Below are 25,644 nucleotides of genomic sequence, written 5' to 3'. Positions count from 1 at the left end.
GGGGTCCTGAGGAACAATTCCTTTCCCCAGGTACTTAGAAACCAAAAACAAGTTCAGCTTCCTTGTGAAAGGCTGAGAGGGTACAGAAGAGAAAGTTAACTATATTGTACAGTCAATATGAAAACTCCTCTGTAAAGGCCAAATGAGTTTCCCTTTTACATATGCTTTTCTGAAGCTCTGCCTGCCTCCAGAAGTTCATGTATTTCATGAAAAATTAATTAAGAAAAAGTAAGAGAGAAATGTATGTGATTGTCCAGTACAATGAACATTTGAGCAATTTCAAACATCCGGAAGTATAAAAGGATAGATCCAAACATGAAAGTGCTATGTAATATAGAGAACAATCATAAAACTGCCATTGATGTCCTCTTGGATAATGGCATCTGAATTTTTCTACAAAAGACATCAAGGTTCATTTTTAAAAATATCAATTCATTGGTGCATGGCAGGAAAATAAGTTTTTTCCTCTAAGGGCCATGTTCCACTTCTAGTGGGATAAAATTACTTTTAACAAGAAAAGTAATTCTCACAAGCTGCAGGCTATAGTCTAAACAATAAGGTTATTATACAGATTTGAAAGTTACATTCAAGACCCACCTTAATTTCTTGGTGGCACCTACAATTTCTATAAATTATTTACAATTTTTTGATATATCAGTAGTTTAAATACAGCCATTTCAACTTCTCAAACTGTAATCCAGATGAATTGGGGAAAGATGCATGATCCTAATTTCATGAAGTCTGAATAGGATTTCTAACTTTTAATTAATGTGGAGCTTTTCTTGGAAAATCTCTTGCAGTTCACCACTTGTTTCATCAAGGAATGATAAATCTGAGTCCATAGATGCTCACATACGCTTCAGAATCCTGGTAAGTGCTCAGTGATTATGTAATTGGGAAATTTTTGCACAACATTTTGGCTTTTTTGATGGCATATTTTAATGTCAGTACTTTAACACATGAATCTTTCAGGGTACTTGGATGTTTTCTCAGAGATTTCAGTCTTCAAGCATCCCTTTCTCTTGTTGATTCACTTCCCAGGCAACAGGAATTCCATACCTGCAGCAAGGCAAGTCCTTTTTAAGGTACTTGTTCCCAGGAGGAAAAAAAAATTCAAAATCTTTATTTCTCTCAGGCAAAAACAAGAATTTGGATGATTCTGTAACTCCCACCAGCCCTCCTGCTTCAACAGATAAGGTGATAATTTCCTTATCTCCATTCACAAAGTTTGAAGGAACATTCTCAATCTTTTCCAAATAATTGATGGTTTCAAATTACTTAACACCTGGAAAGGTTATGAAGCAGGTCATTAAAGATGAAAAAATCTTTTTCTAAGAACCTGGAGGAGGTCAGGAAGGTGAACAAGAATGGCCAACATGAATGCATCAAAAGCAACGCGATTCCTCCTGTCAGAAGGTGATGGATGGGCTCTGTAAATGGGTGGAGAGCAGCAGATGTGATTGTTTCTTAATATTGGCAAGGCTTCCAGGACTATTTTCTATTACAAATTAGTAATGTAAGTAATACAGTTTAGACCAGGGGTGGGATCCAGCCTACGATGGACTCAATTTCCCAGCAGCCCCTGCCCAGGTTGCTGTAGGCTGGTTTCCATTGAAACCCCAGGAGCAGCCGAGCCATGACAGCCCCAGCAGCAATGGCAGGGCATGCAGCAGGGCGAGGAGCTGCTCCAGGGCCGGGATTCTGCAGTGGTAACAGTGTGGTCCACAGCTGGGGCATGCAGACAGTCGATCACAGCTCTGCCTTGGCTCCAAATCGTGCCGTCACCGCTGCAAGGTCCCAGCCCTGGCTCAGCTCAGCCAGCACTGCTGGGGCCGGTGTCCATAGAAATCCTAGCCCCACACCGATGCAGCTTTACCGCTCCTGGGCTTTCCATGGAAAGCAGCCACAGCGACATGGGCAGGGGCTGCTGGGAAATGGAGTCCAGCCACCAGCTGGACTTGCCATTTTGGCTACCCCTGGTTTAGATGAAAGTACTGTAAGGTTGAATCATCATACTTAATGAGTCGTCATCAATGGCTTTATCTACTTGGGAAGAGGTATCGGTTGTGGGATTTCCCAGAGGTATGATCTGGGGCCAGTATTGTTTCATATTTTTAATAATTATTTGGAAGGTGGGATGGAGTGGACACTTCAGTAAATTTTGTGGCCAAAACCAAGTTTGGTGGATTTATAGACACTCTGAGGGATAGTGCTAGGCTCTAGAATGAACTTGATAATTTGGAGAAATGGTAGGAAACTAATGAAATAAAATTCAGTAAGTACAGGTGGAAAGTCCTGTATTTGGGACAGAACAACTGCATGCACAAAGACAGACTGGGGAATGACTGGCTAGGCTGCAATAGTGTAGAACAAGGCCGAGGGGTTATAGTGGACCATAAGTTGAAGTGTGCACTTGGTGCAAGAAAAGCCAATAGCATACTGGGTTGTGTTAAAATCAAGGGAAGCAATTCTCCTGTTCTACTCTTAGCTGCTGAAACATTTTTCCAGCTGCAAAATCCAAATGATACAAAGCATCTCAGTTTCCACTCCAGCAGCATTTCCAGGTATGTAAAATTGCAGAAAGGGGGGGAAAAAAAGGTCTTATTAGCTTTAATGGAGTATTACAACCACAACTAGTCCACATACCTTTCTCACCACAACAATTCAGAGCACTTCCAGATTTTTTCTTAGGAAAACTAATCTTCTGTTGAGCTGGTTTGTATTTTCCAAAACTGATGCTATACATATTTTCACTATGTTCTCTATTATCTCCTGTAGCAGATGGGGAGTTTGGTCACGGATTTTTGAGATGGATGAAATCACATATTTATACATTCTGGAAAGTCTTCGTAATCCTTACTCCACCAGATGTAAAAGAGGGCCTCGATCAGTAAATCAGTGTGGTGTTGACCTGGGGAACTACCCAGGGGGATTACAACCACCGCTGGCCCGCTGAGCAACCCTTGCAAAGCCAGCAAGCCAAAGCACTTAAGAGAGCCCACTCCTGCCCCAGCCGTGGAACAATCTGTACACAAGGCAAGGGCCCCCAAGGGGACACTTGCCTGCCTGTACATGAATACCAGGAGCTTGGGGAACAAACAGGAGGAACTTGTCCTGCTGCTTAATACAAATAATTACGATGTCATAAGGATAACAGAGACCTGGTGGGACTCCACCCATGACTGGACCACAGGTATAGATGGCTATACTGTTACCAGATTTCCCCGCTACTTTGGGGTGTGCTCATTTATTAGGGCTAGGGTCTTGGTAATTCTATCAATGTGCTGCTTGTGTTACTTGTGTTTCTATTATGGAGCTGTATCTCTCCCTTCTGCAAGCCCTCACCCCCAGTGGAGCTATCTTGCAGGACTCAGTTCAGTGGGGCTGGGTTCCTCCAGTCCCCAAATCAGTCGTACACACAAACACACACAGATTAACATGACACGCCTGACCTGGCTGGGTTGATCAGCATGGACAGGCTGACACCCTCATATGCCAAGAATCAGTTCATCAGAGCAACAGTAACCACAGTCAGACACAAGCACACAATTAAACAGAATACCTCTGAATCTGTCTGGGTGTCCAGATGACACCCTCATGGGCCAGCATTCAGTTCATTAAGGCACGTCTAAGCCAAACTGGGTCAATCAGCCTGTACAAGCCTTATGTGTTTCGAACTCAGCACGTCCCAATCTTTTAGTCTCTTGATGAGCAGACCCCACAGTATTTCTGGGCTTCACAGGGATCTTTAGCTTAGGTAAGAGGGGCGTTGCTACAGAGCAAGTGGGGAAAGAGAAGTAAAGGTGGCAAAATATACCCAGTTACCACCAGTTTGACTATAAAAGTTATTTATTGCTAAGTAGATGAAATATATATTGCCACTAGTAGTGATAGACATGCAAAGGAAAAACAAACACAAACAGTCACAGTATACCCTGGTTTCACTAAGTATTTAGGGAAACTTAGCTCAAACTTAACTAATACAGTTCAAGTTTAGAAATCTATGCTTAGAGAGAGAGAGAAGAGAAAAGAGAGAGAGAGCTGGGTTCTCACCAGTCCAAGGCACTAGGGCTGCAAAGCTGACAGGTCAAAGTTCTCAGCACAATCCTTGAAGGGAGATGATCATCCTCCTGCAGCCTCTCCAGAAGAAAGCGAGTGGTGTCAGCACACACTGCTGCTTCTTTTACAGATTTTTATACCCCCAGTTCAGTTTCTTTCAAGCATTCTCAATAGTGTAAATCAAGTTGCCTTTTCTATTGACAAGGGGTTATCTTGGGTGGAACATCTCAGGAACTTGACTAATACTCAGGAAACACCTACTTGGAGCCAGCTTGACATTCCTATGGATAGCAGATATACTTGATGGGGTATCTCCTGGTGTCTTCAGAAACAATAGATTGCAGCATCAGGGTTTTTCGATTTTTACTTGCTGTGAACAAGCCTCAGCTTAGCATGACTTTTCCAGATCTTACTATAGTGTTTTAACAGACTTAAGGCAATTATTGGAGTGTTCATAACCTGTTGTGGAAAGGACTTCCACCAGTCGTCTCAGGAAAAGTATGACAACACTTGTGGACAGGGCTCCAACAGGCTGGACGCTGTGATGAACCCTGTGCCATTGTTCAAATGTTGCCCATACCCCCTCTGACTCGGTCTATTGCCTCAGCATTCCCTAGCCCGGCAACCGAGTTTTAGCCAATTAAGTTTACATAGGCCTCCCATAGTGGGACCGGGGAATGTACGGCCCGAGATGCCCAATAAACTTACTTTTGCTTAGAGGTGTGGGGGGGGGGGGGGGCGCGGAGGAAAAGTCCTTTGTAAATCCCGATTAGAACTGGTCTGATAAATGCTGAGCTGGGTGTGGGGGTTGATTAGCATTTGGAACACAGCTTCCCATCATGCAATGCTTCCCTGCTTTGCTGATCCCAGAATTCACTGCAGTCTCTGCTTCAGGTTTTCTGTTCTCCATCTCTCATGTAAATGAATGGTCATCTGTTGCCATCTCAGATGCAAATGAGACCTAGGGCCGTTGTTCCACTTTTGTCACCCTTATCTTGAGGGTTTTAGGTGCATCTCGCACTGCATCTTAATCAGCTTCTGTTTAGGTGGGGGGAGGGGGGGCGATTCTTTGTGAGTCAGACAGTCTGTGTCCTGTGTCAGGGTTCCCCAAAAACATGGAGCTGACAGGTAACAATACCCTGTGCAGGAGAGATTGAGTGGCCAAAAGGGGTGAGCGTGTAGCTATGTCAAGGAAACCTATGTGTTCCTGCAAGCCGATATTGGCACCCACGGTGGACGACTTGAGACCCTCTTGGTTAAAATCCATGGGGAACATGGCACAGAGGACACAAAGGTGGGAGTCTATTACAGACCTCACAAAGTCAAGAGCTTGACCAGGAGTTTGCTAAGGAATTGGCTGAGGCTGCATGCTCCTGGTCCATGGTTGTCATGGGAGAATTCAACTAACCAGCCATCTTGTGGGAAGAGCACTTGGCTAAATCCGAGCAGTTGTAAAGCTTCCTCTTGTGCATGGATGACCTCTGACTCAAGAAGTCTACAGGCTCATGGAGAGGCTCGACCTGGTACTGGCAACCAGTGATGACCTAATCAGCAACCTAACGATCGATGGGAAGCTGGGATACAGCAACCACAAGCTGATCACCTTTACCATCCACTGTAAAGCTGGCAAGTCAGCCAGCAATACTGAAGTCCTCAACTTGAGGAAAGCCGACTTTGACAAGCTCAGGAGGCTTGTCAATGAGGCCCTAAGGGACCACGACCACAAGGGGAGAGGTGTTCAGGAAGAGTGGTTGCTCCTCAAGGCAGCGATCCTCGATGCACAAGCTAATGCAATTCCATCTTGGAGGAAAGGCAGCAAAAGGGCACAGAAGCCCCCTTGGCTCTCCAGGGAACTAGCAGACCTCCCTGTGGCTAAAAAGAAAGATCTACAAAGGATAGAGGATGGGATCCACCTCCAAGCAGGAATATTCCGCAATGGTTTGGACCTTCAGGGAGCGTACCAGGAAAGCCAAGGCTGTGACAGAACTCTGACTATCTACAAGAATATTAAAAAGTCCTTTTTTAGATATGTGGGGAGATGGAGAAAAAGCAAGGACAACATTGGACCCCTGCTAAAGCAGATGGGACAACTGACAACTGATGCCCTGGAAAAAGCCAACCTACTAAATGGGTACTTTGTGTTGTTCTTTCATGAGTCCCATGGGGCACCCCTGCCCATTACAGGACAGGGAGGCGCAGGTGAGGGAGAGTCCTTGCCTTCCATCAATGCTGACCTCTGAAGGAACACCTTGAGAGGCTGGATACCTTCAAGTCATCTGGCCCTGACAATCTATACCCCAGGGTACTCAAGGAGCTGGCTAACATCATAGCTTAGCCCCTGGCATGGATCTTCGAGAGCTCTTGGCACTCTGGTGAAGTGCCTAAAGATTGGAAGAAGGCCAATGTGGTGCCTATCTTCAAGAAAGGGAGGAAGTGGATCCAGCAAACCATAGGCCCATCAGCCTGACTTCTGTCCCGGGGAAGGTCATAGAAAAGATTATCAAAAGAAGCCATTCTTAACAGACTGGCTGGTGGCAACATCCTGAGGGATAGCCAGCATGGGTTTGTTGTGGGCAGGTCTTGCATGACCAATGTCATTTCCTTCCACAACCAGGTGACCTATCACCTGGACAAAGGGAGAAGAGATTGATGTTTTTTTTGTTTTGTTTTCTCTCTTTTTTAGGGCTGAAAGGGACCTCAGAAGATCATCAAGTCCAGCCCCCCACCCAAAGGGCAAGAAGTCACCTGGGGTCATATGATCCCAGCAAGATAAGCATCCAATTTACTCTTGAAGGTGTTCAATGTAGGTGCTTGAACCACCTCTGATGGCAGGCTATTCCAGACCTTGGGGGATTGGACAGTAAAGAAATTCTTCCTTATGTCCAGCCTGAAACGGTCTTGCAGGAGTTCATAACCATTTGACCTCGTCATGCCTTGGGGTGCTCTGGTGAACAAACATTCCCCCAGATCCTCGTGGTCACCCCTGATAAACTTATAGGTGGCCATCAGATCACCCCTGAGCCTGCGCTTTTCCAGGCTAAAGAGCCCCATAGCTCTTAGCCTGTCATCGTAAGGTCTGTTTTCCTGACCTCTGATCATAAGCGTGGCTCCTCTCTGCATTCTCTCAAGCTTCTCCACATCCTTTTTGAATTGTGGAGCCCAAAACTGGACGCAGTACTCCAGCTGCGGCCTCACCAAGGCCGAGTACAAGGAGAGAATGACGTCCTGGGTTTTGCTTGAGAAGCATCTATGGATGTAAGCTAGCATTTTGGTCGCTTTACTAGCTGCAGCATCGCATTGCAGGCTCATGTTCATCTTGTGGTCAATGATGACCCCCAAGTCTCTTTCTTCCGTAGTGCTAGCCCATGTAGCACTGCTGAGCCTATAAGGATGCTGTAGGTTTTTCTTCCCAAGGTGGAGAACCTTGCATTTTTCGGTGTTAAACACCATCTGGTTCTCGTCTGCCCATTTCCTGAGCCAGTCCGCTTCTGACTCCAATGTCCACATCATTAATGATGATGTTGAACAATATAGGTCTAAGGGCAGAGACTTGAGGGACCCCAGTGGTACGTACACACACACACACACACACACACACACACAGATATACCACACCAATTTGGGGGGGGGGCCTCCCCTATGGGGACCCTCTCTCCAGGGTAACTTACTATTACTCTGCAGTCCCGGATAGTTGCCTTTTCTTCTCCAGGTTAAGCTCTGTTTCCTGCCAGATTTTCCTGCCACCCGACTCTGCTGCCACTGTCCTGGCTTAGGGCCACAGGCACTGCTGTGTGTATTGGACACTTCACCTTGTGCTAGGGGCTGGAGGCCTGGACAGCCTTGTGCAGCACCAGGACTTGGTCTGTTCCCAGACCCTCTGTGCTGCATTGTCTGCATTGAGCTGCTGCCTTGTGTCAGCACCTCAAGTGGCTCCTAGGGTCTCTCACCCTCTGTGCAGTGCCTCCTGCACTGAGCTCCCAGCCTCATTCTGGGGGTTGAGGACCTGAGCCACCCAAGGGGCTCCAAAGATCCTGCTCCATGCACCGGCCTGTGCACTGTGTCTCTGGCTGCACACCAGAGGTTTCAGGCCTGAGCCGCCTCACACAGCTCTCAGGGTCTGGATGCCATGTGCCGTGCTACACACCAAGAACCTAACTGATGGAGCCGCTCCCCGCTCATAAAAGTCTTCAAGGGCTCTTCTTGGGCTACTGCTTTGCCCTGCTGAGCAGCTCTCCTCAGCTCTTCTAAACCCTACTCTTCTCTTTTCTCAGTCCCTTGCCACATCTGCCCCTTGTGCTGGGCACGCATCTCCTTTTATATGCCCCATGGCTCCGCCCCTGAAGTCTTCCAGACCTGACAGTTTGTAGTCTTCAATCAGGTCCAGGAGAGCTCTTCTCCCCCCCTCTCAGAAAAGGGGCATGGTGTTATTTCTCTTGCTGCCTCCTGATTGGTGGATGGGCTCCACCAATCAAAACAGCAGGATCTCAATCCTGGGATTCAACTCAAGCTCTGAAAGGCAAGCCTCAGGAAATGCAGCCACATGCCTGCAGTGGTTCAGGCCAGAAGCTGGGGAGTGCTAGAGCACAACTCTCTGGCTGTGTATTCACTTCCTTTTCCTACTGCCCCCAAGGTTTCTGGGATTTGCAGTCCAGAATTACAGCAGCAGGACTCTGCAGGGTTGCTTATCACTTTCTCTTCCTGCTTCCAGATTCTTCTTGGATTTGTATTCTACAGTTACAGCCAGCAGTAAGCTTGAGGAAGGGAAGGGGTGTTTAACCCCCTTTTCTGGCCCCAGAACCCAGCTGGGGTTTGCCTGTGGGGTGGGGTGTCCCCCCTGTAGACTGGGATGCAGCCCTAGCCAGGCTTCCCCCCCACCACCACCATTGTCAGCCAGACCTCATTGCTTCAGCTAGGGAGCAGAGGGGTGGAGCCAGCTCTGTTCTCTGGAGTAGACAGCTCAGTCCAGCCCAGTCCAGGGCTGAAAAGCATGCTGGGAAGCTCCAATTTCACTTGAACCAGAAAGGGGGCTGGGACAGAAGTTTCATAAACTGGTTTGATCCAAATCATTCAAGTCTGATACTACATTCAACCAGGTGTATCTTAAACCAGTTTCAGCCATTTTGAAACTGGTTTATGTGCATTTAACTTATGTTCTGTTATGGGTTTAAACTAGTTTCTGATCACTTAAACAGGTTTATGTGTAACTTCTGTCCCTAGCCCATGTCTCCACTTTCCTACTTTGGTTAGGACTTGCCTCTCTGCAGATGCATTCTTACTAGGGTTATCCTGAATTTAATATTTATTTTATTTATATCCCACCCCATCTAAAAGGCTCAGAACAGCTTACAATAAACAGACAAACTGTGATATAAAGCAAAATCATGCAGTTGTCACACTTCACCTACCTGAGCTACAGTGACTCACCTCTTGCTCCTTGGTACTCTGTGGGTTTTAGGCCTACTATCATTCATATGAAGCATCTCATATTAAAAAAATGAGGAAAAATTCCTGGAAAGGTGTTTAACATCTATTTGATAAAGGAAGGAATTTTGCCACGTCTCCCTTAGCTATGGCTAGGAGAATGGGAATGAGGCAGACGTGTTTTTTGAAAAGTCATGTCTGTTTTTGAATTTAGTGGTCTCTTTCTTGTTGAATACACTGTGAAGAAGAACTGGATGGGGAACCGAGGGAGAAATTCCCAGTCTTATAAATATGTTAAAAGCTTCTACTGACAGGGTTGCTATTTATGGCCTGACTCTTCAAGTTTAACTACATTGATAAGTGACACCCTCCAGAACTATACAGCCTGATTTTTTTTTTAAATCATTTGAATCCTACAAACAAGCTAAGACACCACAGAATAAAAACTATTGTTCCCAACATTCTGCTTCCATGTAAGGATATTTGTTATTAAAATGTATCCTCCCAGAAATCAACAGGAGAGTGTATGAATTCTGAACTGAATGAACTGTTTATCCAGTCAGTAGCCCAGGGCTCCCTAGGTCCTCATCCATCTCCTGGTACTCAGGCCATGAAAGTTGTTATGGGACAGGGTCAGCACTTGGACTGTGACTAATTAAATAGGGATTATGGATTATTGGAGAAGGCAGCCAAAATTACTCATCATTAATCAAAACTTTTAAACATTTAGAGAGTCTGAGCACTGTGAAATCTCACTCTTGTTTCCATCTCCTGGGAAGCTAAACAAATACTTGACACTAGAATTTAATGAGCCTTAGAGAGCCTGGGTATGGGGGGCCTAATTTGCCTAAAGAGAACAGGACTCCTCTTAATAACTTACATCTAGCTCCTGTAGCCTTTTCCCAAGGTGTGTGTTATGCCTTCTCTCCTTGGTGGCAGCAACAACCAGAATTTTGAGTAATTCTACCCGCTGTTTGTGTGGACCCGGTCTAGGGTTCAAGTGGTTCCATATCTTGCAGAAGGTTTCCTCATTGTCCTGGAGGCATAAGGGTGCTGTCCTTTGAGTTCTCATTTACAGAACCACAGGTAGGAAAGACGGCAAAAGTCCAGTGCACAGGGGACTATACAGCAAATAAACATAAGCAAAGAAGAAACCTCCAAAAGTCAGTCATATAAGGGATGGAGGAAGGGATTTTGATTGTGTATGAAACATCAACACTTGGGGAAGGAAGACATTAAGAACATAAGAATTGTCACTAGTTTGTTTTAAACCTGCTGCTTGATAGCATAATTTCACTGGTTGCACTCTCTACTTTGTATTACGAGACATAATAAATAATAGTTTCAATTCACTTTCTTTCGCACCATTTTGTAGACCTCCATCACATCCCATCTCAGTCATCTCTATTCCAAGCTGAAGAATCCCAGCATTTTCGGTCTCTCCTCATATGAAAGCCATCCCATACCTCAGACATTTTTGTTACCCTTTTCTGTACATTTTCCCATTCTAGTAAACCCTTTTAGAAATGGGGTATTTTCCCTTTTAATCATCACTGAAGACTGGGCAAATGCTTAGCAGAAAACTCCCCCCAGTAACTCCAAGATCTCTTTCCTGAGTGGAAAGCTAAATTTAGAGCCTATTGCTCAGTTTTATAGCTAGGGTTTCCCCCACTTCCCCCATGTGCATTACTTCGTATTTATCAGTATTACATTTCCTGTGCTTCTTTTCTGAGATCTTTCTTTAACTGGAACTCTTCACTCTTAACTTTAAGTTTGACTACGTGGAATAATTCTGTATTGTCTGCAAGCATTGCTACTTCATTATTTCCATCCTTTTCCACATCATTTATAAACACATTGAACAACACAAGTCCTACACCAAGTCCTGGGGGACCCTGTTGCTTAATTCACCCCAGCTGACAACTGACCTTTAGATCTACCCTTTGTTTCCTATTTTTAAGCAATTTTCAATACATGAAAGAGCTTTCCCTCTTGCATCATGACAGCTTAGTTTCTTTGTCTTTGGTGAGGGGACCTTGTCGAAAGCCTTTTGAAAAACTAGGTATGCTTTCTAGATAGGTCCCCTTTACCCACATATTATTGCCAACCTCAATTCCAACATATTACTGAGAAATGCTCTCTCTTGACAGAAGCTGGGGGGACTCTTCCTCAACATACTATATGATAGTAATAAAGTTTAATAATATTTTTTATAAATATGCTGCTGCTCCACCTTCTACCACTCCCAAACTTGTTTGTAATTATTTGCCAGGATCCCTTAGAGTCAGGGTGTGGACAAAAAGAATGAATTATACCATATTAAAGGGCAGGGAGAGGTGTGGGTCAACTTCCTCTGTATTGGACAATCCACTGTAACTGTTTCCTGTGTCCTGCTGTAGGTGGAAGCTAAATATGGCAGGCTACCTCAGAATAAAACAACTGCTAAAGTACTGAAGTATCTTCCACTTATTGTGGGATAGAGCAGGCCCATGAAACAGTTACAGCAGGTCAGAGGATACATCGCAAGCTTCTCTCCATTTTAACTCATTTAACTTTGTCTTTCTGTGGGGGGTAGGTGCTGTAAGGCCTAGGTCCTCTCTAGCCTGGCGTCTTCCTGATGAATGATGTCAGGATGGGGAGGGGTTGATACTGTCCCACAGCCACTGTCTGGTGTGGTTTTTTCTCCGCTGCCACATCTTTGATCTTCTTTCCAATAGGGAGCTGGTTCTGTTGGGTGATAAATCTGAGCCTGTTAGAAGAATTTCTTCATGGGGCTCTGCCTTCCCTACACCCCACCCTTACTACATCGTTGATGTTATCCAACTCCGTCTTTTGGGGACTGGCCTCTTGTGGCCAATCAAGGAGCGTTCCTTAGGCTGCTGGGATCCAGATCAAGCCTGTCCTAACTGATCCCCTGGCGATCAATCAGTAGGTCAGGCCTCTTCTACCCTGCAGTTCATGCAGGGTTCCCCTGCTTTTGTCAATGGACTAACAGCCTTCTGAATAATGCAACTTAAGTCAGTTTCCTTCATAAAGGTACAAATCGGCTGACAACCCTTCCCACATTCAGAGTTGATACCCTACAACAATTTTTTAGCTGACTCAAGTGGGAGAGTTCACTTAAGTCTGCCCATTTAGACCGGGGTTGATCACCCCTCTGCCAGAGCACTTTAACAGTCAAGAACTCAACTAAAGAAAATCAGCCGAAATCTTCTCTTTCATCTTGGGTTGATCCCCTCCCCCTTTTATCAATTCAGTCAAGGATCCTCAACACAAACTGAGACAACAATCAACTTAAGCTTTTTCTATCCTTCATCCAGGGATAAAATTGTCATCAATTTACTTTATCAGTCCTGCAATGGCAGAATCAATTTAGGAAGAACACTGATACCAGCTGGCTCAAGCTGCCCTGTTCCTTGCAGTTTGGTGGTCCCAAGCTGCATACCTCCCATATCCTCAGGTACCTGCTTTGGCTCCAGGCTTCACTCCTGCACCTTGACCCTCTGTTGGGGATCTCTGTGCTTATGGGTGGTCCTCTGACCACTTGTGCCTGTCACCACGTACCACTCCCCTGCAGCTAGCTGCAGGCTTGCACTGACCAGAGAGTCCTCCAGCATCTTCTTTCCACAGATGCCATGGTCTCTCCTCAGCTGCCCTTTCCTGGGGCTGGAAATACTGCTTCAAGCTCCTAGGTTGCCAATCTGGACAGAGCACTTGCTGCAGGAGCACGGTGCAGTGGTCTGGGCTCTGACTGTGCTCCTTCTCCTGCCTGAGGTAAGTGAGGGGTGATTATCACCCCTGAGATCTCCTCCGTCCCTGGAGTATTTCCTCTTACACTGTCCATATCCTCAGACTAGGGCTTGAGGAGCTGGGAAAGCCCAATGGGAGAGGAGTTACACTACAATTAAACAGCAAATTAATACAGCTTAGGAAATGAAGACACACCTGGTCAGTACAAATTCTTGTTTGAGTAGAATTGTCTCAGTGCTGAAGAGAACTTCATGGCCAATGAGTCTGAAATTCTGGGCTTTGGGTCTTCTCATAGGAAACAAAGCTTTATAAATTACCCTATGCTGTTTGAGCAGTGCACAGAGTGAGTGATGAGTAGGTAGCTTGTTTTACAATTGTCTGACTTGTTTGTGTGCTTCCCTTGCAATTTGGTTTATGCGGCTGTTTCTCACCATCCCATGTTGTCAGTCATGGGGGAGATGAAAGCAGTTCGAAAAACGGTCCAAATGTCAGCAGTCAAACAGAGTAAAGGATGCTTTTAGTTCCTGTGAAGTCCACTTCTGCCTACAGCTTAAATAACTGTGTTCTCTAGGGGAGCATAGAAATGTATCAAAAGAGCTCTGGAACATACAGTGGGGCTTTCCTACTTACACAGATTAGTCAAAACATCCCGTAGAGGAACAAAGCCTGTATTTCCTGCTTTCTAGCCCGATTTCTTTTCAATAAAGACACAGACTTGCAATTAAAATAAATGATAGGGCACATATCATCCGAATGAGAACAGAGCATTGGCAGCAGCAGTAATTCTTTGATTCAAGGATTATCTTTACCATGGCTCATTGATGAGCCCTGAGATGACTTAAGAGTCTAATCCTTGAGCCACAGATCTTTCTGCAGAAGTTGCAGATCTTTCTGTAGGGGAGAGTAGCCTGCAGGCTGGGATTCCTTTCTTTTTCCTCCCTCTACTCTCTCTTCTCTGCTTCAAGGGCAAGGCACTTTACCTCTAAATGGGCTCCTGCTTGGTTGAGGTTGCAGTGCCACTGGAGTTGATTGGCAGCCAGCTCTTCCTAACTCTTGATATCAGCATCCCTTTTTTTGAGGTATGCCTTCACAGCATCCTTTTCTTTACAGTGCCAGAGTGCCTCTAGATAGTCTTGTATCTGTCACTCCTTCTGAAGACGGTGTTCATGATGACAAGACTGTGGTCTGCACATTTGCTCAGAAGGATGCTGGTAGAGTTGACTTTCCCTACTCCTTCCTTCCCAATAGCGCCAGTCTAGTTCCAGGTCACATCCAGCTTCAGCACTGAAGTCACCAAGGAGAATGATCTGGTCCTCCTTGCAAGTCTTAGTCAGTACAGTCAGGGTAAGGGTAAAAGAAAAGAGCATACAAAGGGCGGGGCGGGGGGGAGAAATGCAACTATGGCTTTAGAAGGGAACCTCAGTAAAACTGTTCACTCAACTGAGAGAAAAATAATTCTTGCCTCCTCCTACTTTCCCTGGCACATGGTTTCTTCCATCACCTGCATTTAAACTGCATTTCCTTTTCACAATCACAATGCAGAAATGAAAAATTAAACATAACTAAATTCTACATCTGTAATCTCTATCTCACACGTCTTCAGTGAAGTTCTGCTGCTCTTCAAAGGGAATCAGACAGGAAATTTGCACATTGGCCCTCAGTGACATGGCAAATAATGTAAACTCCTTATTTCCTCTACAGCTGGCTCAGAGCATGACCCTTTTGATACAATAAGAGGAAATCCAGTTTTCTGTTTGCTGTATTGTTGGAGGTTTGTTACAGCTGCTGTTTTACTCTGTGTGTTTAAAAAAGGGTAAGTTTCTCCTCTATACTGATCACCTCCTGGAAAAGGACTTTTCAGAAGTATCTGACTTGCATTCCTTCACGGAATGAAGTGGGGGTATTCTGGGCATATATTGCATATACTGGGTACATCTTATGAAAGATCAAAAGAGGAAACAATTAAAGCCATAAACAGCTATATCTCTGATAGGAAAGGGACAACTTAGCATATTTAAAAACTTTGGAAAGCCTATATGGAAGCATGGTTCCAAAGCTGTCTGTGATTTCAGTATATATTTCTAAGTCCTGCTGGCTTTTAGTCCATGTGTAGATGAAATGAGAGGTGTGTTTGCACAACACTTTAAAGCAATCTAAATGCTTTTGCACCGCTTTAATGGTGTTGCGCTTTGCATGCCTTAGCGACATACAGCGTATTAATTCCAGCCACCGTAGGAAATTCGGCAGCATAATGCGCCTTAAATGATCTGGGGCAGAGCAAACTAAAAAACTCCTCAAAGGTGTTTTAGTTTGCTGCTTTGAGGCGTTTTAGTTTGCTACCCCTACAGCTGTTGAACAACTCTGTAGGAAGCCCTGCAGGCAGCCTGGCAGCAGCCCGGAAAACAGGCTCTGCCCAAGAAAAGCGGCAAGTCCGATCTTTCCCACCCTCCTCCCCTGGAGGCCTGGTGCTTCCCTCTGCAGCTGCAGTGCCCCTTGGGACTGCCCTAGCCAGGCATCTGCGGGTGGGTGCCACTGGGGGGGGAACCACTGCCGTGGAGGGAAGCACCCTCCCCCGCAGCCTAGGGACCTCTCCACCCACCGGCAGCTCACCCTCCCCTCCCTGCCAGAAAGCCAGGTAAGTCAGTGGGGTGTGTGCACGTGAGGGGGGTTTCATCAGCCCTAAACTGAAGAGGTGCTTTTTAAACCTACTGCTTCATTTTAGGGCCCCTGTTTTCTCCACACATGCCCATATTGTTACTTTCTCCTGCAATTGTAGACCACCAGGTATTACATGGTATGTGAACTTTGGGCCAGGTTAAAAAAAGACTTAGGTACATAAAATGGGATTTAGGTAGGAGTTAAGTGCCCGAATCCCAGCCTGCCATCTTGTCAATTTTCTCTCAGCTACTGTCATGAGGGCATCCAAGCTGCCAAATAGTGATAAATACCAGATGAACGAGAGTGTTGAACTAGAGTTCTCTGGATGTCGTGTTAGCCTGAAAAGTTCCAAAGCGAGGAGGATCGTATACACAGAATGCATATGCCCTGCATGTAACAGACCACAGGGGCAAGAAAGCCAAGTCAATTCGTGAAACTGAATTAAGACAGCAAACAGGTAGGCGCTCATCACCACATGCAGACGTTGAATAATTAAAGGGCCAGATGATGTTTTGATACCTTTTAAAAGTGCACAAAGCGGTGGGAGGGCACAGGCAGCCTCTTTTTGTTTGTGCCCCTGAGAGGACTGGAAACAGCTGGAGCCTGTGCTTAATAAAGCAACACAAGTTTTGCAGGAAATGTGCAGTCAGATCTCTAGGCTGGGACTCGGGGGATCTGAGTGCAGTTGCTGGATATACCACAGACTTCCTTTGGGAAATACTTTGGGCAAGTCACTTTACCTCTCCAGGCTCTTATGCGAAGAATGATCCTTCTCAAAGTTGGTTTCCTTCAAATGTCAGATTACAAATGGAAAATTAAATATATTGCTTCTGGTATCTGAGTGCAAAAGTAAAACTCTGGAATCTGACAGATTCTTCTTTTGCATACAGCTAAGTTTCCAAAGACCACCAACTCTGTTCTGATATTGCAAAGGGGCAGACTCAAATGCATGCACTTGCAAGGATGAAACGGGTAACTGCCTAAGCAACTGGGTAACAAGAAATGGAAGTTATGCAATTGGTGCCTAAAATGTCCATGTCTGGGAGCACAAGTTCACCAGGCATTGTGTGTGCGCAGAAATATTTGGTTATGCAAATGCAGTTTTTGTATGCACAGAAAGGGAGCTTTATGGGGCCTAGAATCCAAGTAAGGTAAAAAAAAGTTTTGCCCCAAGATTGGCTGTTCATTAAAATAATTCCCTTTTTTTTTTTCCAGTTATCTGATCACAGGCTGAGAGTCCCATCTGGGCCCAGCTGGTTGATTTACATTTTGCTAAGGTGCTTTAAAGGAAAGACTGTGATACTGTTAAGGCCTTCAGCTTAATAAAATTTCAGTGTTGGCTTCTGTAAGAATAACAAATGTCCCACAGTGTTTGCTGGAAGAGGTCTTAGGTTATGCAGGGTTGAATTATTAGCTAGCAATATGAAACAGCTCCACTCACACTGGCTAATTCACTGCCCCCTTTCTCTGCCTACACTACTCCCTGAACCTCCCAAGGGAGACGTGTCACTCAGTACGCAGCAGGTGCAGTCAGACAGAGCGCTACCCGAGTGCTAATGAAAGGCTGGATCAAGAACAAAGAGTGCCTGCCCGCCAGTCTGAGAGGCATGTTGCCCTCAGGAAGTTTGTTGTTGCACACTGTGGCACAGACTACATGTGGCGGGCTCTTCTGATACATACACACAATAATTCCTCAAAGGAAGGCTGTGAACTTGGATTTAGCCTTTAGCTTATGCAGATCTGTTCTGAGCGGAGCAAACAGTACATTCGTGTCTTTGGGACGGGGTGAATGTTTTTATTCACACACGGCCAACACAAGCTCCATGCAGCCTTTAGAACTGGGGGTCCTCAGCTGGCTTTGCCCAGGCCCGTGCACGTGGTGTGTCCAGGGGCAGGGAAGTCCTGTCCTTTGTATCAAGCTGGGATACTCAGCCTGAGGGCTTCTCGTAGGTACAGAGCCTTGGCTCCACTCCGCTAGGCCACAATAGCAGCAGTTTCATCCTTCAGAGTGCTGCAGCTTTTCCATAACCTATCCCCCATTCCCTGCCAGACATTATCTCTTGCAGGTAGCCTTAGGTCTATTGGCCATACATCTGTTGTTCTTCCAATTTGCTCTGAAGCAAGCCCTTCCCTTAGGGTGAATATACACATTGCACGTAGGTCATACTAAGGGCACTTAAACACGAGCATCTGCACATTATATCATGCTAAGTGCCCTCTGAGCATCTCAAAGTTACATCACGTCAGGTGGGGATTAGCTCTGGGCCATGCCACCTTGATCATATTAAGGTAACTTCAGTCTTCTCCATGGAAATACAATGAGGAATTAGCATTCCTCTAGCATCCCAGGATGCACGGTTCCCAGTGCTCCCCTCGCATCCCCAGAGCAGGGATGGGACCCAGCTGTCCTGGCTCCTAGCCACACCCCTGGTCACCAGCCCCCTACTGACAATTCAGAGATGTGCATGCCAGAAAATAAGTTAACCCTTAACATATGACTGTTCACAGCACATTAACACCACTTAACATCCCACAGATTTAGTACAGTCTCAGCATAATGTGTAACCTCACCCTTAGAGCCTCTCTGTGTGTGTCACAAAGGGCAGAGGCCTCCAAACCCTTCTTTGATCCCATACAGAGAAACTTCATTGGCTCTCCGAGGGTCCAGAGGGATGGATGGGATTTGCCCCACACTATCAGTTGCATTTCCTGTGTAGCAAGTTGTATAGACTGAGTTACGTTTACTCCGGAAAGGGATGCCTGAGAGCACAACTATGGTTTCAGGAAAGAAGTTTCTTTTGCTGTTACAACATTATCTTAACAAGGAATGTAACCCAGGAGGCAAAGAGACATGGGGGGGCAGGGGGTGGAAACTTTACTTAGAGAGACTGAACAGATTCTTCGACATCCAAGAATAAGTACACATATTCGTGGCAGGCCCAAGTGCCCTGTTTTGTTTCATGACAGCACCTTCACAAGCATCTCAAACATTTGTTTTCCTTTGTACAGCCTTGCATACTGCACAGCACTAGCAAATGCAAGCTCCTTACTCTTAAAGCACAGCCATATGAGGAAATATTGGTACAATGAGCTGGAGCTCAAGTATAGCACAAAGATAAAAATGAACATGGGCATATAAGAAAAGTAAGAGAGCATGAAGAATAATGATTCTCAGTAGATGAGAGGACAGGTTTCCTACTGGCAGCAGTGGTTTGAAGAATCCTGTGGCAATATCTGTATTCAAAAAGGGGTGATCTGTAGGGGGTGGACGCAGGTGTACCCCCTGCAAAAAGGCACTGCTAACATGGTCAGTATTGCCTGTGGGCAGTCGCCGCTTGCCACCAGCACTGCCAGCTGCATCTGTGGACAATCCATGATTGCCCCTGGCTGCCACGCCACTGCTGGCAGTACCTACGGGTGGTCTCTGACCCATGGTCGGTGCTACCCCCACTGCCAATAGTGCCAGCGGCATCTCCAGGAGTTCCTTACTCACCGCCAGCTCGCTCTTGCTACCGTCGCCGCCACCACACACCCACCACTGCTAGCACAGCCGTGTCCCCCCCAACCACCGGGGACATGTGCCGTTCATGCTGAGAAAGATTTTAGATTATTGATAAGTCAATGTGGACACTTCAGAAGGACGGTCTGTGGAGTCTTAAAAAGTCTTCTTAGCATCCTTGGTGCTCTGGGTAAAGTAAACTGTCTCAGGAAATCAAGCTAACTTTTGCACAAGAGAACTTAAATTTCTAGCTAAAAAAGGACTATCTTCCCAATACCAAACTGAGTAGCCACTTACTTTAACAGAATACTTTATATATGGCATTAACATTTCAGTTGAAAGAGTGAGCAAGACTGCAAGACTCAGGTAAACTTAAAGCCACTTAAAAAGTGACTAGTAATTTTTGGGTGCTCCAATTTGTGAGTTCTCAGCTAACAACACTTGAAGTGGACCTGACTTCAGAGGCAAGGTGTTCAGTGTTTTGTGAAAAGCATGTATGTTTCAAAGGCTCCCAAAACAGGTCAACACAAAACATTATTCACTTTGGAAATTCCTGGCCTCATATCATGTAGATGGTAGTTCCTAGCAGTCTATAGCAGCAGGTCCCTGCAAAGGGATTATGGACCCAACATTTTATGACAGAGGCAGCAAGCTTCAAGGAGAATACCCATTAGCATAAAGATAACATATATCATAAAAGTTGAAAGCCAGAAAGATCATCTCCCCCAAATTATAGGCCATTCAATTTTACATAGTTACCCCCCCTATTGAGCCCCATATTTTCAGCTTTTCTTTTCTCAGGAAACTGAATTCTTGTGTTCCATAAGCGGAGAACAAGAAACACAAAGGCATCACTTGGTTCCTACAGTGGCAGGAATCAATTATGCCAAAATGATCCCTGAAGATGTACTAGACCTCATGCTGCAAAGGAAGGTGTCACCCTCTTCCAAAATTCCTGCCAATCTGCTTGGAGGTGGGGAGGGGGATTCTTTCCCAAGACCAAATCTAATGATCATTTTGACCCTGGGCGTGTGGCCAAGGTACTGTGGCAGGCGTCAAAGTTCTGTGCTACTTCAGAGCACCAGTCCACTCAGCCTGGTGCCCTGCCTCCAGCTCTAGCCAGTCTGTATGGGTGGCCGTAGATGTGCAGGTCATCTGCTCTATTACCTCCTGTAACAGGCTGCCATCCCCAGCGGCATTCCAGTGGTCTGTGAGGGACACCCATGAAGTCCTTTAATACTTCACTCCTGTATTTTTGTTCTGTATCCCACTTTTACTTTCCTGCCATGTCTTGTAAGGACAATTAAACAATATTTACATCAAGTGGGGGACTACCTACTGTATGCCCCGATGACTAGGGCTGTCCTTACATGCTCCAACCACCCCCACACATGCCACATGCCTCACAGATGTTGTTTGTATTTCTATGTTGGGGTTCTCAGCCACCATGGGCTTCTCACCCCCATCTTTCCCTAGCTAGGCCTACCAGCCTAAACCAACAAGGCAGGATTTGACTCTGAGGCTCTAGCTGCTTAATACTCTCTGGGCCCATGGCCCTCCTTTTGTGATTACTATGGTACCAGGCCTTCTGGCCCACCCCCTCATGCTATGCCCCTGGGTGCTGAGTTGTTGGGTCTTCTGCTTCAGGCTTGACCCTTTCTTATAGCTTGGGCTACTAGCCTCAGTCTTCCCACTAGGATCCAGCTTCAAAGTCCCATTTTCCTGCAGCCAGCTCTGGGTCCCTGGCCCTGTACAGCTGCACTCACTAGTGCACTGGGCCCTTCAGACCTTTATGACTGCACCCCAAGGTGCTAATGAGGCCTTCTCCTCCTCTCCTACAGCCTCAGCGACAAACCACTGGAACCAATCTAACCCAAACAGTAAGCCCATGGGTTATAGCCAAAATAAACTTAAGGAAGGCGGTCTGCCAGCTCACGTTTTCCCTGCCTCCATGCTTCTGCTTCTCACCGTCTACTGTGCTCCTTCTTGTGCAGCTGCCACAACTTCTCTAAGAGTCACCAGGAATCCACCCCCTCTGCAGCCAAACCCCATCTTAGCCAGCTGAGCCCAGGGGTTTTATAGTTCTGGCCTGACCCCTTCTGGTCACCTGACTAGCCAGCAAGGCCCAGCTTTTAACCCCTTCCCTGCCAGTAGACAGTGAGAACTCATGTTGAGGTAAAAACTTACAATAGCCACCAAGTCCCTCTTGGAGGTAGTGCTATCTAAGACCAAGTCTCCCGCCATACAAATATATCCAGTGCTCTTGTTCCCAGCTGTATTTCCTTTTTTATCTGTGGGGTGAATGTTTGTAGGAAAAGCATGAGTTTGGATGGGGTTGGGAAAATACCCTACCTATGAAGAGGATGGAATTGTTTTGTTAGCTACATGGAGTCACCAGTCGAATGCCTTCACAGGCATACAAAAAGCCTAGAGATTTTCTGGAGCTTCAAACCAGCTGCCTCCTTGTGTAAGACTTTGCTGTGCCCCAGGGATGCTTGTGGCTGCAGACTTGGTGGCTCTTGCTATCTGGCCCAGAAACAGATTTTTTTTTCCACTAAAGATTATGGTTTTCAGGGGTGTTGGTTTTAACTGTTGCATTTGGCAGGTTTCCTTTATTGCCTTTAGCAGTAATGACTTACTAACTGATAGGAAGGGAAACATTGGGTTGTTAACAGCTTACTCCAACCCACCTACTTTGTCTCCTCTTCAGGGATAATCTGTATGTAAATGCCACCCACTTATAGCCAGGCTCATGTTTGAAGTGAGGGACCGCCAGCTGTGGAGGTGCTGACTGGTGCTCAGAGCAGCATACTAAGCAGAAATGTCCAAATCCTCCAGCTTGCATACCGCTCCCATAGGAGAGTGCAGTATGAACAGCTACTTTTTCCAGGAGCTGGATGTGGTTTAGGATGAAGAATTACCACAGTAAGGTTTTCCTGATGGAAAAGAGTTGGCCCTCCTATTTACAGCAGACTTATCTGTCTGAATACTGTTGCCCAGTTCTTCAACCTCAAGCTCCTGCTCAGGCACCAAAAGAGGTCCGCATTGTCCATAGAATGGCGAGAGCCTAATTCGATTGGAAATCTGCCCATTAAGTTCTCAGGGGATCTATTGAAAACTGCTACCAGCCAAGTTAACCCTTTCCCAGCCCTGAAGCTGCTGCCAAGTTAAGAGCTTTGTATGATACAGATCTGCAGCAGTTGTGGGGCCAGGGAAGGGTTAACGTGGCTGCTGGTGGTGACACCTCCTTTCACAGCAGCTTTCTGCTCCCACTCCTTGCACTCAGAGCCTCAAACCACCCTCCATGCTAGTGTCCCCCTCCACCTCCATTCTGGCACTCCAGCATGCAAAACCTATCAGGTGTGCCACTACTACCCAGGACACAAAATTACACATCTTACTGGTGGAAATCTTGCCCCCCACACCCATTCCCCTTCATCCTCCCATTGTAATTGATATTTTTAAAGGCACAGATCACATGAACCCGGGGTCAGCAGAGAGTGACAAGTATAATTCTTTTTCCTTACTCCATCTGACCTGATGTTTGTTACTCAACCACATGTGGGGTACCTCCTCTACAATTTGATTGTACACACTTTGGGCTGGAGTCTGAACTCACAATGGTATAACTTCCCTGACTTTTGTCCTGATTCACAACAGCGAAAGCAAGGTCAAGATCTCAGCCCCATATCTTTTCATTTGTTCTGCAAAGCACCCCACACAGCAAGATCTGCAGAGTCAATCAAAACGATGAAATCTGCATGGTGTGTCTTGGACTGGAGTGACAAGATGATTAAAGAATTCACTACACTTCTGAAAATGGGCACTCATAAGAGACGTACAATTTACTCATCAACATTATTATATATATTCCCATAGCACCCAGAAATCCCAGTAAATATTAGAGCAGCCTTGTGCCGCTCTGTTCAGAACATGCACAAATCATGCACAGACAAGCTCTACTTCTTAAAAATGGTTGAGTTCTTCATTAAGACAAGATTACAACAAGAAATGTGGCAGAACAGCACGGGAATCAGGGGAAAGGGACAAGGTGGCAAGGAGGGGGATGGGAACACTATTATTATTCAGCTCCTTTTTTTTTCCCTAATCACACTGTTATTTTGAAAGACTTCTTTTCAGTTTTCCTGGAATTATTCCCTCTTGGGTCCTGTCCCAAGAGACCCTGGGATCCAAGTCCCTTTCTGTTCATCTCTACCAATACCTGGCACTTATCTGGCATCTCTAGCTACATAATGCATCAGCATCACATAAGGTATTAATAAAACTATACAGATATGAAACAGAAATAATGTGTCATGTATTCACAATGTGTCTGATAGCATTAAAGGGGAACGCCTGGAACTATGATTGCTTTCCAGGACTAACATATGTAGACTTTTGTTGTTGTTGTTCTCATAACACACCTATTTTCAGGACTCAAAGCCTTGATGTGGGGAACAATGCAATGTCAGCAGCAGGAAGATGTAAATCTCTTTAAGTAATTTTTAATGAAAAAAAATATTGAATTACTCTGAGTGCTATAGTTTCTGGGTGGCTGGTTTTAACTTTGGCCATCAGTACTTAAAGGGAAATTTTACAGTCTTAATAGTCTCCAGATGTTCCTGAGGTTCCAGATGAAAGTTCTGTTGTCGTTTACTTCTAATATTTTTGTCAGCAGTAGATTTTATTGTAATATCCTATCTAATTTGTAGTCACTATTAGTCATCAGAGAAACTTCCTCTGAAAGTTAATCCTTGGGAGACTCCCCGAGTGTTCTCTCTCATTCCATTTCATTAATAATCATTAAGAGGTTGTGGTGTCCAGGGCTTGTCTGTATAATACACATACACAATGACTTTTTACCTGATGAAAACCATTTATTCTATGCAGTTAGATAAAACAAAGTTATGCCCTGAAGTAACAATGGTTGGCTTGACTGCAGCTCTTTGGTGGAATGAAAACATGAGGTTTGCTTTCAAAATAAATTCTTGTGAACTTGGACTGACAAGAAACACAAAGATATATTTGCAAAAACAAGAGCTGTACTTCACAATGTCAGGCTTCGATCAGGTGTTAGTTTCACATAAGCAGCAGAGTACCTAGATTTGGCAATTTTGTGCCTTTGCAATGACTTGAATCCCAACTGGGGCCTTGAGTCATGTGGTAAGAGAAGAACATCTGTCTGAGTGAGAGCCACTGAATGAACCCAAGAGAATGTGCTTTCTTCCTTATATGCCATTAGAGATTCAGAGATTGCTGGAGCAAGAGCAGAGAAACCTAGGCTGCACACAAACATTCAAATAATTTGGGAGAATTCTCCCAAATTTGTTTGCTAGGTAGAGAAACTTACCTAGAGCTGCATGTACAGACAATCGATTACTGAATCCTGAAGAGAGGGCCTGGGTGCACATCTCACGGCTTCCTCAGTCTGCTGAGCAACACATGGCAGCAGTGCATAGGGCAGCCCTGACTGGCCGACCCAGACTGCCCATATCTCCCTGCAGCACATGGGAATTGTAAAGGGGGTGTGTTCTGCTTCCTTCTGGAGCAGCAGAAACTAGCAAGGGATATACTGTCTACCTGAGAGGGAGGGGGAGATACTGGAGGACTATGTTCTCTTCTGAGAGAAGCCATGGCATATATAGACATTTGCTCTCCCAGGAGAAACTCTTCTAGGATCAACTGAACCCTGGTTGTTCCTAGGGTATTTTTCTCTTGGAGGGTCCATTTTTTCCCTAGGAGAAAAAAACTTGAACATCTCTATACTCATTGTATCCCCTGGGAGAACAGTGACTATCCCAGGAGAAAATGAATGTCTGTATGAGTTACTAGTTCTCAAAGAAACACAAAAAGCTGATCTGTTAAGGAAAGATGTGCCAATACTGGTTCATTTGGCTACAGGCTTGATTCTCCCAGTTTTTGCTACAAGATGTGCAAGGTGGCAGGTGCTCCTTGAGGTGGAACATATCCAGTGACCATGGGCATTGGATATCTTTGTTCAACCTGCCAGTCACAATTGCTTCTGAGTTTCTTCAAGGGATAATAGAGACCTTTGGAAATGTCCAATCACCTGAAGTGTTGTGGGCTCCATACAACAGAGAGCTCTGAGGAAAGGTGAGGTGGCTGTTGGGACTATGCACCTCCTTATTAGTAGTAGTTTTTGTACAGTTGTATCATGTTCAGGTTCTAACATGCCATGTACTGTACAAAACCAGTTAGCATGCTGAGCCAAAAGCCATTTAAGCTAGCCAGTGTGA

The 25,644-nt window shown here is 45.5% G+C and overlaps 1 long non-coding RNA gene across 1 annotated transcript in view; it reads right to left on the bottom strand.

Annotated features, from left to right (window-relative positions):
* Positions 1 to 14,452, bottom strand: part of LOC149865038 (uncharacterized) — a 58,510-nt gene extending 44,058 nt beyond the window's left edge. The window contains exon 1 of the long non-coding RNA XR_016442358.1: positions 13,426 to 14,452. This is a non-coding gene — a long non-coding RNA (uncharacterized LOC149865038). The remainder of the gene's footprint in view (positions 1 to 13,425) is intronic.
* Between the last annotated feature and the right edge of the window lie 11,192 nt (positions 14,453 to 25,644).

This window comes from Crocodylus siamensis, chromosome 5, assembly GCF_052110815.1.
Source record: "Crocodylus siamensis isolate JL-2025a chromosome 5, ASM5211081v1, whole genome shotgun sequence".
Taxonomy (NCBI): Eukaryota; Metazoa; Chordata; order Crocodylia; family Crocodylidae; genus Crocodylus; species Crocodylus siamensis.
The sequence above is the reverse complement of the archived record's forward strand: the minus strand, read 5'-3'. Positions and strand labels throughout refer to the sequence as shown.